This window comes from Humulus lupulus, chromosome 5 (genome assembly GCF_963169125.1).
Source record: "Humulus lupulus chromosome 5, drHumLupu1.1, whole genome shotgun sequence".
In the NCBI taxonomy this organism is placed as follows: domain Eukaryota; kingdom Viridiplantae; phylum Streptophyta; class Magnoliopsida; order Rosales; family Cannabaceae; genus Humulus; species Humulus lupulus.
This window is the reverse complement of record NC_084797.1, coordinates 52,816,395-52,829,588: the sequence shown is the minus strand read 5'-3', so window position 1 is coordinate 52,829,588 and position 13,194 is coordinate 52,816,395.

Here is a 13,194-nt window from a genome sequence, read left to right as displayed (position 1 = left end):
TATGTTATGTTTTAATATATTTTCCATGCTGAGCATTAGGCTCATTTCTATTATGACTACGAAATCCTATACCACCCAGGAAAAGAGAATGTAGTTGCAGATGTGTTAAGCCAGAAGAGTTATGGAAATGTAGCAATTTTATCTGGAATAGAAAAGCCACTACAATAAGAGCTCATCAATGCCAGAATAGAACTAGTCAAGGGTCAACTGGCTAATTTGTTCATCCAGTCGAGTTTACTAGCAGATATACAAATTGGACAAGGGCATGAAGACACATTAGTATCACATACAGCTGCAGTCAAAGGGTCTGGTATGCTTGACGAATGACCATAGAATTAAGATGAAGATTTTAGAAGAGGCGCACACTACCCCATTCTCAGTTGACCCGGGGTCGACCAAGATGACTCACGACATTAAGGCACTATATTGGTGGCCGGGAATGAAGAAATACATAGCAGAGTATGTGTCCAAATGCTTAATATGCCAGAAAGTTATAGTGTCCCAGAATTTTTACTTAGCTAGATAGTAGTAGTAGTTAGTAGTAGTTTGTAGTATGTTAATTTCTGTGGATTTTGGTTCAAGCCGGGACTTAGTTGGAAACTCACAGCAACAGTTATGGATTTTATAAGTGTAACCTATAGTTTAGAAATATTAATTATAACATAAGGTTTTATTAATATTGTTCGTCCTAGAAATATTAATTATTATAACCTAAGGTTTAGATAGAATTATTAAGAATGTGACACTTGTCATAATAATGTTTATTAAGAATTTAAGTATTTTTGATGAATAATTTAATTAAAAGAAAGATCTAGAAGCTCTAGAACCTTCCAGCAGCTGTTAGGATCACATCTTGACTCAGTCAAAGCTATTTAATCAATTCAAAATATGCAGAAAAAGTGCAAATATGTGTTTGATATATCAACGTATGTTGATATATCGCAGCTTTAGGGGCAGATATATCGCCTACGGGAGTTATGTAAAACACGTCGACTTCGCACGAACGAACGAATGGGGCTTGGGATATAGGTCTAAGCAATATATCTCCAAGGGTAGGGGATATATTGACCCTGGCATATATTTTTGGAAGCTTGAGGATTTTTAAATTTAAAAACAGCCTTAACCACATGGACTTGTCCTTGAACGATTTTGACCGAGCTCTGGGCATATGCTGAACGAAAATTCAAATATTTTTCATTTTATATTCATTTATTTATTCAAATTCAAAGGGGTTAGTTTCACTCCTTGAACTCTATAAATAGGACCTAGTACTCAGCCATTTTCTTCATTCTTCAAGCTTTCATCAGAGCTTCCAAGCTGCTAAGATTACTATAGAGAGAAACACTTGGGTTTTGGGATAAAAGATTTTCCAATCTAAGCTTTTCTAAACACTTGGGAAGTAAGATATAGTGTTATTTCAATATCGAGGTGTAGATCAAGTTATAGTTCATCCAAGGCATTCCTATCCTTAAGTTTAGTTTTTCATAGTTCTTTAGTTTTCTTTTGTTTCCATTCAGATCCTAACTCTTGTGTATGACTCTTGGTTAGGTGTTTAAGTTCCTTGAACATTAAGGTTTTCGGTAAGTTTCTACTTGGATGGTTTAGTTCTCTTTTCATCTTTTTTTCTTTAGAAACTCACGATTCTTACTGTTGGTTTTAGGAGTGTTCCAAATTCCGTTCTTGTCTCCATATCCCGGTTTTTGGTAAGGAAAATAGGTTAGACTATATGTGTTTATATGTTTATGTTATGATATGTATATGTATAAATGTAGTATCCCATAATTTTTACTTAGCTAGATAGTAGTAGTAGTTAGTATTAGTTTGTAGTATGTTAGTTTCTGTGAATTTTGGTTCAAGTCGGGACTTAGTTGGAAACTCATAGTAACAGTTATGGATTTTTATAAGTTTAACCTATAGTATAGAAATATTAATTATAACATAAGGTTTGATTAATATTGTTGGTCATAGAAATATTATTTATCATAATAAATTTAAAATAAATTCAATAAATAATGACTGAGTTCGTTGAGGGTGGATACAAATCAATGAACCGGGTTATGTATTGAGAGTTTGGGGGACCATAGTAGTGGGAACGATTTAACTAATGCCAGCCCTCCCTCAATATGGTTAACTTTGGAACAACGACGAGTTTCAAGCCTAAGAATTAAGTCATATAGGGTTGTTAGAAACAGACTTAGAAAATAATAAAGATGGCTTAATGTTCTAAGTATAGAAACACACACTAATTTATAAAAATGGCTTACATAATTTTTCATAAGAAATCATAACTGATAGGTTTGAGTTACGTTCGCTTAGACTAAGTTTTTCCATAGAACCTATTAGGGTAAGTTTTAACGTGTTTTCTCAACTGTTGGAAATTTGCTGAAGATGTCACTAAAAAGATCTACACGCACGAATGACAATGCCCCCAACACCGCCAATGAGAATCATGAGACCCCTCTAGTCTGAAGAAGGGGAACGCGTGCTACCAATGCTACTGCCAATAGAAATTCAGCACCTCTGGTTGATAACACTGCTGAAATTATCCGTTTACGGCAATAAGTAGAAGAACTAATGCAACAACAACGACAACAGTCGCAGTCACCGTCTCATCCGAAGCCACAGCCACAACCTCAGCCCCAGCCTCAACCAGCAACTCAAGCACCCGAGCAAGTAGGTGCATATGGGGGATGGCCGATGGTGAACTATGCACCATGTCCAGCTCAGTACACAGAGAACAACTATTTTTGTAAGCAGCACACTCCAAAATTTGAAGGGACAACTGACTCCTTTGAGGCTAAAGAATGGCTCAGGAATGTAGAGCCTATTCTGGCACACATGAATCTCGGCAACGCGGATCGTATATCCTGCATTTCCTCTCTCCTGAAAAAGGATCCTAGAATCTGGTGGGATTTGGTATAGCAGACTCATAATGTCACCACCATGGCTTAGGCTAGATTTGTGGAGTTGTTTCACAAAAAGTACTACAATTCGGCAGTCATCACTACGAGGGTGGAAGAATTTGCCAATCTGAAGCAGGGCAATTTGACAGTAGTCGAGTACGCTCGACAATTTGATCGTCTAGCCAGGTTCACATCAGAGTTGGTCCCAACTGATTTCTTGAGGGTTACCAAGTTCACCAAGGGTCTCAGACCCAAGATTGAGCTAGGAGTGAAGCTTGCAAACCCTGGAACCACTTCTTACATCGATGTTCTAGAAACGGCTATAGAGGTGGAGAGGCTCCAAGAAAATGTTAGTAAGGAGGAGGCCAGCAAGTCTGAACCTAAGCAGTAGAATCAGACTCAGAATTGTCGACCCACAACAACAACAACCTACAGAACAATAATGGGATGAAAATAAAGCATCCTGATAATAAGCAAGCTGACGCAGATAAAAGGGCACGGACTAGCAACGATAATAATAGGTCGGGTGATGTAGAATACCCTCAATGCTCCATGTGCTAGAAAAGACATCCTGGGAGTGTTGTTCAAAAACCAAAGGTTGTTTCAATTGTGACTAGGAAGGTCATTGGAAAAAGGAGTGTCAGCAACTCAAATAAGAAGAAAAGAAGGAGAACAAGATGGCTCCAGCCAGAGTCTTTGCCTTGACCCAGGGAAAAGCCGAAGCTAATAAAAAAGTTGTCACAGGTCAGTTTCATATCCTTGATAATATATGTTCAGTATTGTTTGATTCGGGAGCAACACACCTGTATATCTCGTTAGGAATGATAGAAATGTTAGACAAACCTTGTCAAAGGTTTAGAACTAGGTTTTTACGGAATTTCCTTCGGCGGAAGTAGTTCTATCATAACAAAAAGTAGGAGGAGTACCGATCAAAGTCGAGGGCACGAAAATAAAAGGAGACCTAATAGAGCTAGATATCAAGGTCTTCGACGTAATACTGGGCCTGAAATGGCTAGCAAGGCATGGCACAACCATCGACTGTAGATGCAAGCAAGTTACATTCGAAACTCCTGACGGTCAGAAACTATGTTTTATGGGAAAGGTGTTAGGACTACGAACACCGCTTATCTCATCCCTCAAAGCTGAGAGGATGATAGAGAAAAGATGTCACGCATTCTTAGCAAGTGTCACGGATGTGGCACAAGAAACACAATTAAAGGATGGAGACGTTCGCATTATAAAGGAATTTCCAGAGATATTTCCTAACGACTTACCAGGGTTACCCCTTACACGGTAAATTGACTTCACAATCGAACTAGTATCAGCAACTGAGCCTAACTCAAAGGCACCATACTGGATGGCACCGACAGAACTAAAGGAGTTGAAAACGCAGTACAAGAACTCTTAGACTTGGGTTTTATCAGACTGAGCCATTCGCCATGGGGAGCACCAGTTCTATTTATGAAGAAGAAGGATGGAAGCATGCAGATGTGTATTGATTACCATGAGCTGAACAAGCTGACAATTAAGAACAAGTACCCACTACCTCAGAACGACTACTTATTTGATCAACTCCGAGGATCGACTGTATTTTCAAAGATAGATCTTCGGTTATCACTAGCTCAAGGTAAGGGAAAAGGATATACCAATGACAGCTTTTAGGACTCGATATGAACATTACGAGTTCCTAGTTATGTCTTTTGGTCTTACCAACACTCCAGCTGCATTTATGGACTTAATGAATCGGGTCTTCAAGGATTACTTGGACAAATTCATCATAGTGTTCATTGACGATATTTTGGTGTACTCCAAGGACAAATTTGAACACGAGGAACATTTAAGACTTACCATGCTGCGACTAAAGGAGCATCAACTTTATGCCAAGTTCAAGAAATGCGAATTTTGGCTATCGCAAGTGGCATTCCTCGACCACATAGTATCAAAAGAGGGAGTCGCAGTAGACCCAACTAAAGTAGAGGCCTTGAAGGATTGGCCAAGACCTAAGAATGCGTCATAGGTTAGAAATTTTCTCGGGCTAGTAGGCTATTATCCGAGATTTGTAGAAGGCTTTTCTAAGATAGCCACTCCGCTTACCAACTTGACCCGGAAACAACAAAAGTTCAACTGGACAGATAAATGTCAAGAGAGCTTCCAGCTGCTTAAAGATAAATTATGCTCAGCACCAGTAATATGTGTACCAACCACCAACGATAAGTTTGTAATATATTGTGATGCATCGAAGCAAGGGTTAGACCGTGTGGTGATGCAAAATGACAAAGTGATAGCCTACCCCTCAAGGCAGCTGAAGGAATACAAACAACGCTATCCAACACACGATATGGATTTGGCAGAGGTGGTTTTCACATTAAAAATATGGTGCCACTATCTTTAAGGAGAACAGTGTGAGATTTATATGGACCACAAGAGCTTAAAATATTTCTTCACGCAAAAGGAGCTCAACATGAGGTAGCGCAGGTTGTTAGAACTAGTAAAAGATTATGACTACAAAATCCTTTACCACCAAGGCAAGGTGAATGTAGTTGCAGATGCATTAAGTCAGAAGAGTTATGGAAATTCGGCAGCATTATCCGAAATTGAAAAGTTGCTTCAGAAAGAGCTGATTAATGTTGGGATAGAAATATTTAGGGGACAACTGGCTAACTTGTCGATCCAGTCGATTTTATTAGATGATATACAGATCGGGCGAGGGCATGATGACACGTTAGTATCACATATGGCTGCAGTCAAAGAAGGCAAGACTACGGATTTCTCCTTATCAGGACAGGGGTTCTTGAGATAAAAGGGTCAGGTATGCCTGCCGAATGACCATGGAATTAAGATGAAGATTTTAGAAGAGGCACACACTACCCCATACTCAGTTTACCTGGGGTCAACCAAGTTGACTCGCGACCTTAAGGCACTGTATTGGTGGCCGGGAATGAAGAAAGTGGTAGCAGAGTATGTGTCCAAATGCCTTATATGCCAACAAGCAAAAGCGAAACATCATCGACCCACAGGCTTATAGCAACTGCTTAGTATACCAGAATAAAAGTGGGAAGATATAGCCATGGAAATGTGACAAGATTTCCACGAATAAATAAGCAACAAAACTCAGCTTGGGTTGTGGTAGATAGATCCACCAAGTCAGCTCATTTCCTACATATCAAGACTACGTACACTGAAGACCAGTATGCAGACATTTATGTTCGAGAAATAGTACGACTGCATGGAATCCCTAAGACCATAGTTTCTGATAGAGGATCAGTGTTTACATCGAGATTTTGGGGAAGCTTGCATCAAGCCATGTGTACCAAACAAAGTCTCAGTATGCCATTTTATCCTTAGATTGACGGTCAGTCCAAGCATACCATACAGATTTTCGAAGATATGTTGCACACTTATGAACTAGACTTCGGAAGATCGTGGAGTAAGTATTTTCCACTTATAGAGTTCTCCTACAATAATAGCTATTATGGAAAGAAATGTCGATCGCTGTTACATTGGGACAAGGTAGGAGAAAGACAACGTCTTGGACCCGAAGCTGTTAGAGAGGCTAAAGATGTAGTGGAGCTGATTAGAAAGCGTATGCTCATTGCTTAGAGTCAAAGAGAGAGTTATGCGGATGCCAAGCGACGAGATGTGGAATTCAAAGTCGGAGATCATGTCATCTTAAGGGAGTGAAGCATTTTGGGAGGAAAGGCAAACTTAGTCCCCAGTTTTTAGGTCATTTTGAGATATTGGACAAGGTGGAACCAGTAGATATAGATTAGCCCTATTGCCAACTCTAGTAGATAGCCACAATGTGTTTCACATCTCAATGTTGCATAGATGTGTCAGACCCACCCCACGTTCTCAAGTGCGATACATTGGCAATTAATAAAGACCTGAGTTACGAGGAACGACCAGTTAGCTTCCTAGGGAAGGGGATGTAGGAATTACGGTCTAAGAGTATTTTGATAGTCAAGGTCCTCTGGAGTAATAGTACAGAATGTCAGGCAACGTGGGAGTTGACGGAAGACATCCGAGCACGGTATCCACAATTGTTTGGTAATTAAATTTTGGGGACAAGATTCTTTTATGTAGGGGAGAATTTTAGTGTCTCGAAATTTTACTTGGTTATTGGTTCGTGGTTATTGGTTCAATCTAAGATTTAGTTTGAAACACATTGAAATAATTATGGATTTTATATGTTTAACCTATAGTTTAGAAATATTAATTTTAACATAAGGTTTGGTTAATATAGCTAGTCCTAGATATGATATTTATTATAACCTAAGATTTAAATAGAATAATTAAGAATGTGACACTTGTCACATGCATGTTTATTAAGGATTTAAAGATTTTAGATGAATAATTTAATAAAGGATATATCTAGAAGTTCTAGAACCTTCCAGCAACTGTTAGGATCACGTTTTACTCAGTCAAAGTTGTTTAAACAAACTTCAAGTGTGCTAAGAGTGTGCAAAAACGTGTTTAAAATATCAGCGTATGCCGATATATTGCAGCTATATGGGTATTTATCGCCTAAGGTTCATACGAAATACACGTCGACTTCGCACGAACGAAACCACGAAGGCTCAGGACATAGGGGTAGGCGATATATCGCCTATAGGGGGCAATATATCGGCCCTTTAAAGTATTTTTGAAACTCTGTGGAAACTGAATTAGTTATAGCTCTCAACAACTTAGATTTTCTCCTGAACATTTTTGACCGAGTTCTGGGCATCTGTTGAACGAAAAATTCAAATTTATTCAATTATTATTCATTTATTATTCTTTTTAAAAGGGGTTAGTTTCACTCCTTAAACTCTATAAATAGGACCTTTCACTCAACCATTTCATTCATCATTCAAGTATTCTTAAGAGCCTCCAAGCTCCTAAGTTTATTTTAGAGAGAAAACACTAGAGTTTTGGGCTTAAAAGCTTTTCAATCTAAGCTTTTCTAAACACTTGGGAAGTAAGATAGAGTGATATTTTGGTATTGAGTTATAGATTAGAGTTCTAATCTATCCAAGGTATTCTTTATCCTTAGGTTTTGTCCATTGTAGCTCTTTTTATTCTTTCATTTTTTTTTTTAGAAATCCTAACTAGTTATTATGACTTTTGGTTAGGTGTTTGAGTTTCTTGAAACTTAAGGTTTTCGGTAAGTTTCTTTCTTGATGGTTTAGATCTTTTCTTCATCTTCATTTATTTAGAAAACTTATGATTCTTACTGTTTGGTTTTAAAAGTTTCCAATCCCGTTCTTGTCTCCAATATCCCAATTTTGGTAAGGAAAATAAATTAGATTGTATGTGTTATGCTATGTTATGTTATGTTTATGTGCTATGTATATGTTTTATATTGTAGTCACTTGGGAAATATAGTTGCTTAGATAGCAAATAAGCAAATCCCAAGATTTTTTTATCATTATTTTAGATAATAGTTATGATGTAACCTACCTCGAATAGTAGCAAGAGGACCTAGATGGTTTGTGTAGTGCACCAATTTCTTTTTTTAGTTATTAAATGTTTTTGTTTTATTCTATTTAATTATTTAGTGCTGTGAATTAATTTATTTAATTGTTTGTTTGTTTAAATTAATTGTTAGGATTTGTTTGATAGAATTTTGTGAATTTAATTGTTAAATGTTATTTATTTATTTTATAAATGTGATTATTTGTGTTTTGGTTGAATGCACTAAGGTGCATTGTAGGTAGTGATGCACCTTAGTTATTGAGTGTGTGCATGTACATGGTTGCTTGGTGCACATGTGTAGAATTTTCTACAAACTTTGTAGTTGTCTTATGTTAGATTTATTTATTGAATTAATGAGAAAAAAAATAATAAAAATAAGAAGAGGAAAGGATAGTGGCATGTAGCATAGTGGGAAAGGAGAAATTTATTTACCAAATTTTTTATTTTGGTGACTTTAGATAAAATACGAAAAGATGTTATCATCTTTATTTTTCTGCCAATTAAGATAAAATCAAACAAATAAAAATAAAATAAATATAACAAAAAAGGGGAAACTTACCTTTTCTTTCACTAGGCTATTATGGGCTAGGTTAGGATAAAGAGGGAAGGAAAGAAGAGAACAGCTTTATTCTCATTTGGAACCCACGACCATAGAGAGAAGAGAGAGAGAGAGAGTGGCGAGCTAGAGAGAGAAAGGGAGAGAAGGGGCTGCCATTTTCTAGAGAGAAGTAAGAAGAGAAAGGAAGAGGAAGAAGAAGGTCTTGGAAGGTCATACGTATGGTTTCTAGTATTATTGATCTATTTTTTTATTTTCAATGTTTAAGGTTTCTCTCCCTTACAATCCTAAGATCTTGTTGTTCTTCTTTTCTTGCTATGGGTTTCGAAAACCCTAGGGTATTCAAGGGTGATTGGCATTTGGGTGTTGGTTCTATCAAGGAGGTAGTTGATCCCTAAACCTTATCCTTGATTTTTGTTGTTGTTTATTGAAAGGATTTTGAAGTTTTGATGTCTATTGGAATCCTTGGCATGTTCGTTATGAGATACTTGAATATGATACATAATGATTTATGATTGTGATTTTTGTTATTTAAGGGATGTATGATTAGGTTTGTCAAGGCTTTTTGTTTTGATCTATTAGTGTAGAGTCCCAGAATGTTTACTTAGTTAACTAGATAGTTAATAGTAGTTGTAGTATTTTAGATTGCGGGGATTTTGGTACAAACCGGGACTTAGTTAGAAACTTATAGCAACAATTATGGATTTTATAAGTTTACCCTAGAGTTTAAGAATATTAATTATAACATAAGGTTTGATTAATATTGCTGGTCCTAGATATATTATTTATTATAACCTAAAGTTTAGATAGAGCCAATAAGAGTATGACACTTTTCATAAGCATGATTATTAAGAAATTAAGTATTTTGATGATAAAATAAAGAAAAAAGCTTTAGCACCTACCAAAAACTGTTAGGGTCGTATTATGACTCAGTCAAAGCATTTATCCCATTCAAATTATGCTGAAAAAGTGTAATTACGTGTTTAGAATATTCACGTATGCCGATATATCGCAGCATGGAAGTCGATATATCGCCTAACGGAGGATACGGAAAACACAACGGCTTTGCACGAATGTACGAACGGAGGCTCGGGACTAAGGCAAAGCCGATATATCGCCATATAGGGGGCGATATATCGCCCTTAGTGAGATAATTTTTGAACTCTTTCTTTTTTAATTTAAAAATAAGCCTTAACTACTTAGACCTTCCTCTGATCGTTTTGACTGAGTCTTAAGCCTCTGATTGACGAATATTCAAATTTTTTAAATTAATATTCATTATTTTTATTCAAATCAAAAAGGGGTTAGTTTCACTCCTTAACTCTATAAATAGGACCGAGTAACCAGCCATTCCTCTCACTCTTCAAGCTGTTATCAGAGCCTCCAAGGTGCTAGTGTTACTATAGAGTGATAAGCACTTGGGTTGGGATAGAAGTTTTATCATTCTTAAGCTTTATAAAAAACTTGGGAAGTGAGGTTTAGTGTATTTCGGTATTGAAGTTATACCAATCCATAAGGTTAACTAAGGTATTCTTATTCTTTAAGTCCAGTTCTTTAAAATTCTTTAGTTTTCTTTAGTTTGTTTTATTCAGATCCTAACTTTTGTTATTGGTTCTTGATTAGGTTCTTGAAACTTGAGGTCTTTTTTGGTAAGTTTCTTCTTGAAGGTTTAGCTTCCTCATTCATTTTTTTTATTTCTTTAGAAATACTCACCATTTTTATTGATGGTTTTAGGAGTGTTCCAAGTCCCGCAATTGTTCTCAAATATCCTGGTTTTTGTAAGGAAAATAGGACAATTTTTATATGCTTATATGTTATTATATGATTATGCTATAATATGTTATGTTATGATATATATATATGTTTTTGGGGCTTATAGTTGCTTAAATAGCAAACTCCAATGTTTTTTTTATGTTTCTTAGGGCTTATAGTTGCTTAGCTAGCAAACCTCAATGTATTTTGAGGCTTATAGTTGCTTAGCTAGTAAACCCCAATGTTTATCATGTACGTTTGTTAGAATTGTGATATATGTTTTATAGTATATGTTTTGATATAGTCTCATGTTTACATTTTATGTTGTATGCGTTAGTAGATTTTCCTTGCTGGGCATTAGGCTTACTCCTTTTTCTTTTAGTGTGATGCAGGAAACTAAAAACGAAGGTGGCTTGACTTGTGTATTGAGGATGAATGGAATGAATGGGCTGCGAGTCGATCGAGGATGACGTTATATTTAGTTTTTTTTTATTATGTTTCTATGTAGTTTCTGCGTTTAGTTTTGTAAACAATCTTCTTTATTTTAAAATTATGTTTTATGTTTTAAACAATGGGTACCCATACCAAAAATTTTATTTTATTTTGTAATTTCCACAATATTATGTTGAAGTTTTAATAAAGTTATTATTATTTCTTATGTATATGTTCTTCAAAGTAATAGCTATGTCTAGTAGTTATAATGGTCCAAGGTCTTAGAATAGTTGGATCATTACAATTAGAATATGAGCATTGTTGATATTTGATGTTTGTGTAAATGTAGGTTCCGGCCTATGCATGTCTAAGGATCCCCTCTATATTTTGTTATTTTATTCTGTTTTAGGTTAGATCCATGTTCTAGGATCCTAAGTAAATATTGGCATGATATATTATTTGGATTTCTTTTTGATTCCATGAAGGTTGATGAATATGCTTATGAGAATTTTGTGATATATGTTATTGTGAAATCCTAGTTGTGTTTCGGCCTATAGGTTGTGATGCATGTTGTGATGTTTTTATTTTTGTGTCACTTATAAATGTTAGAAACATGCTAGGGTTTGTGTTGGAATATTGTTAAATAAATATGTATGAATTTTGTGAAATATGATGAAAATAATGAATTTCATGATTATTGTACTTGCTGATTTTTGTGTATGAAAGGTGTCAAAATGATGAGAAAAATGTTTTTGAATGCTTAAGTAAATTTTGCAAGTGCTTTTATGATTTAAGAAGTTAATGTGAGATTTTAAAGTGCCTTGAAATGATATTTTTGTGCAAATAATTACCTACAATTTTTTTTATATATTTTTGAGAAAATATGAGTTTGTAAAAATAAAAATGGTGATTTTAAGGATATATTTGGTTGCTGGAATTTTAGTAAAAATGTGAAGTTGTATTATTAAATAAAAGGAATTTGATGTGTATGTTGAAATAAATTAATACCCTAAACTATGGAAATATTAAAAGTGGTATTTTTAATATAACATGAGTGTTCATTTCAATAGTTATGATTTTTCTTTATTTTAATTAAGAAAAATGGTGAATTTAATTTATTTGTGAATCTTTAAGTAAATCAAATAGTGGCTAAATGTTTATTAACATATTTATAATATAGTTATTGAATTATCACTTATGAATTAATTCTATTTAAAAATTAAGTCTTAAAAATGATACAAGTAAAAATATATTTTTCCACATCTAAATATTATACTTTTCTCACATTAAATTTGTAAATTTATTAATTGGATTATAATGTTATTTTCTAAATAAACATGTTAAATTATGAGTATTTTACATAATTTTTAGTCTTTATTATTTTATGGAATTTAAAAGTAAGTAATGGAGTTATTATATTTTAAATGACTAAATAAATTATTTTATGAAATAAATAATGTCATGAGAGGTTTAATCAACATAGTAATTTTAAGAAGACAAACAATGGTAATCAAAGCATGTTACTATTTCATTATTTTCAAAACGATAGAAATAAGTGCGTAGGAATTATCGTTTTTAACGCCGTTTTTTAACAACATTCCCACGTATGCATGTCGCATGCAATTTCACTTTTACCTTAAAAAATATGTCTATTATGCAACCATATGATTTTTATAGGAAGACCATGCATGTAATATAGGTATAAATTGCATTATTCTTTTGATGATTTTATGTGTAATTATGCCTTGTTTGGATGTTGTGAGTAGTTTTCACCATGTGTGCATGGCCCATGCACACATGGGTTATATGAGTGGGAAAAATAGAGTTTTATGTGATGCTAAAGGATATTATTTAGTTATAGTATAGGCTCATTGTGAAGTTGTCATTTTGATTTGCTTGGACCTGAGGTAAGGAAGTTAGATAGAATTTTTATTTATTTATACTGTGAATGGTAAGATCGTTTGTATGAATGAGAATGTTATGATTGATGATACTTTTGCGCTATGAATTATGAAATGCTTTATTGCGATGATGTAACTGGATTGTATGTCATTTTGAATGTTGTATGCTATGAATGGATGTTAGCGTGATGAACAC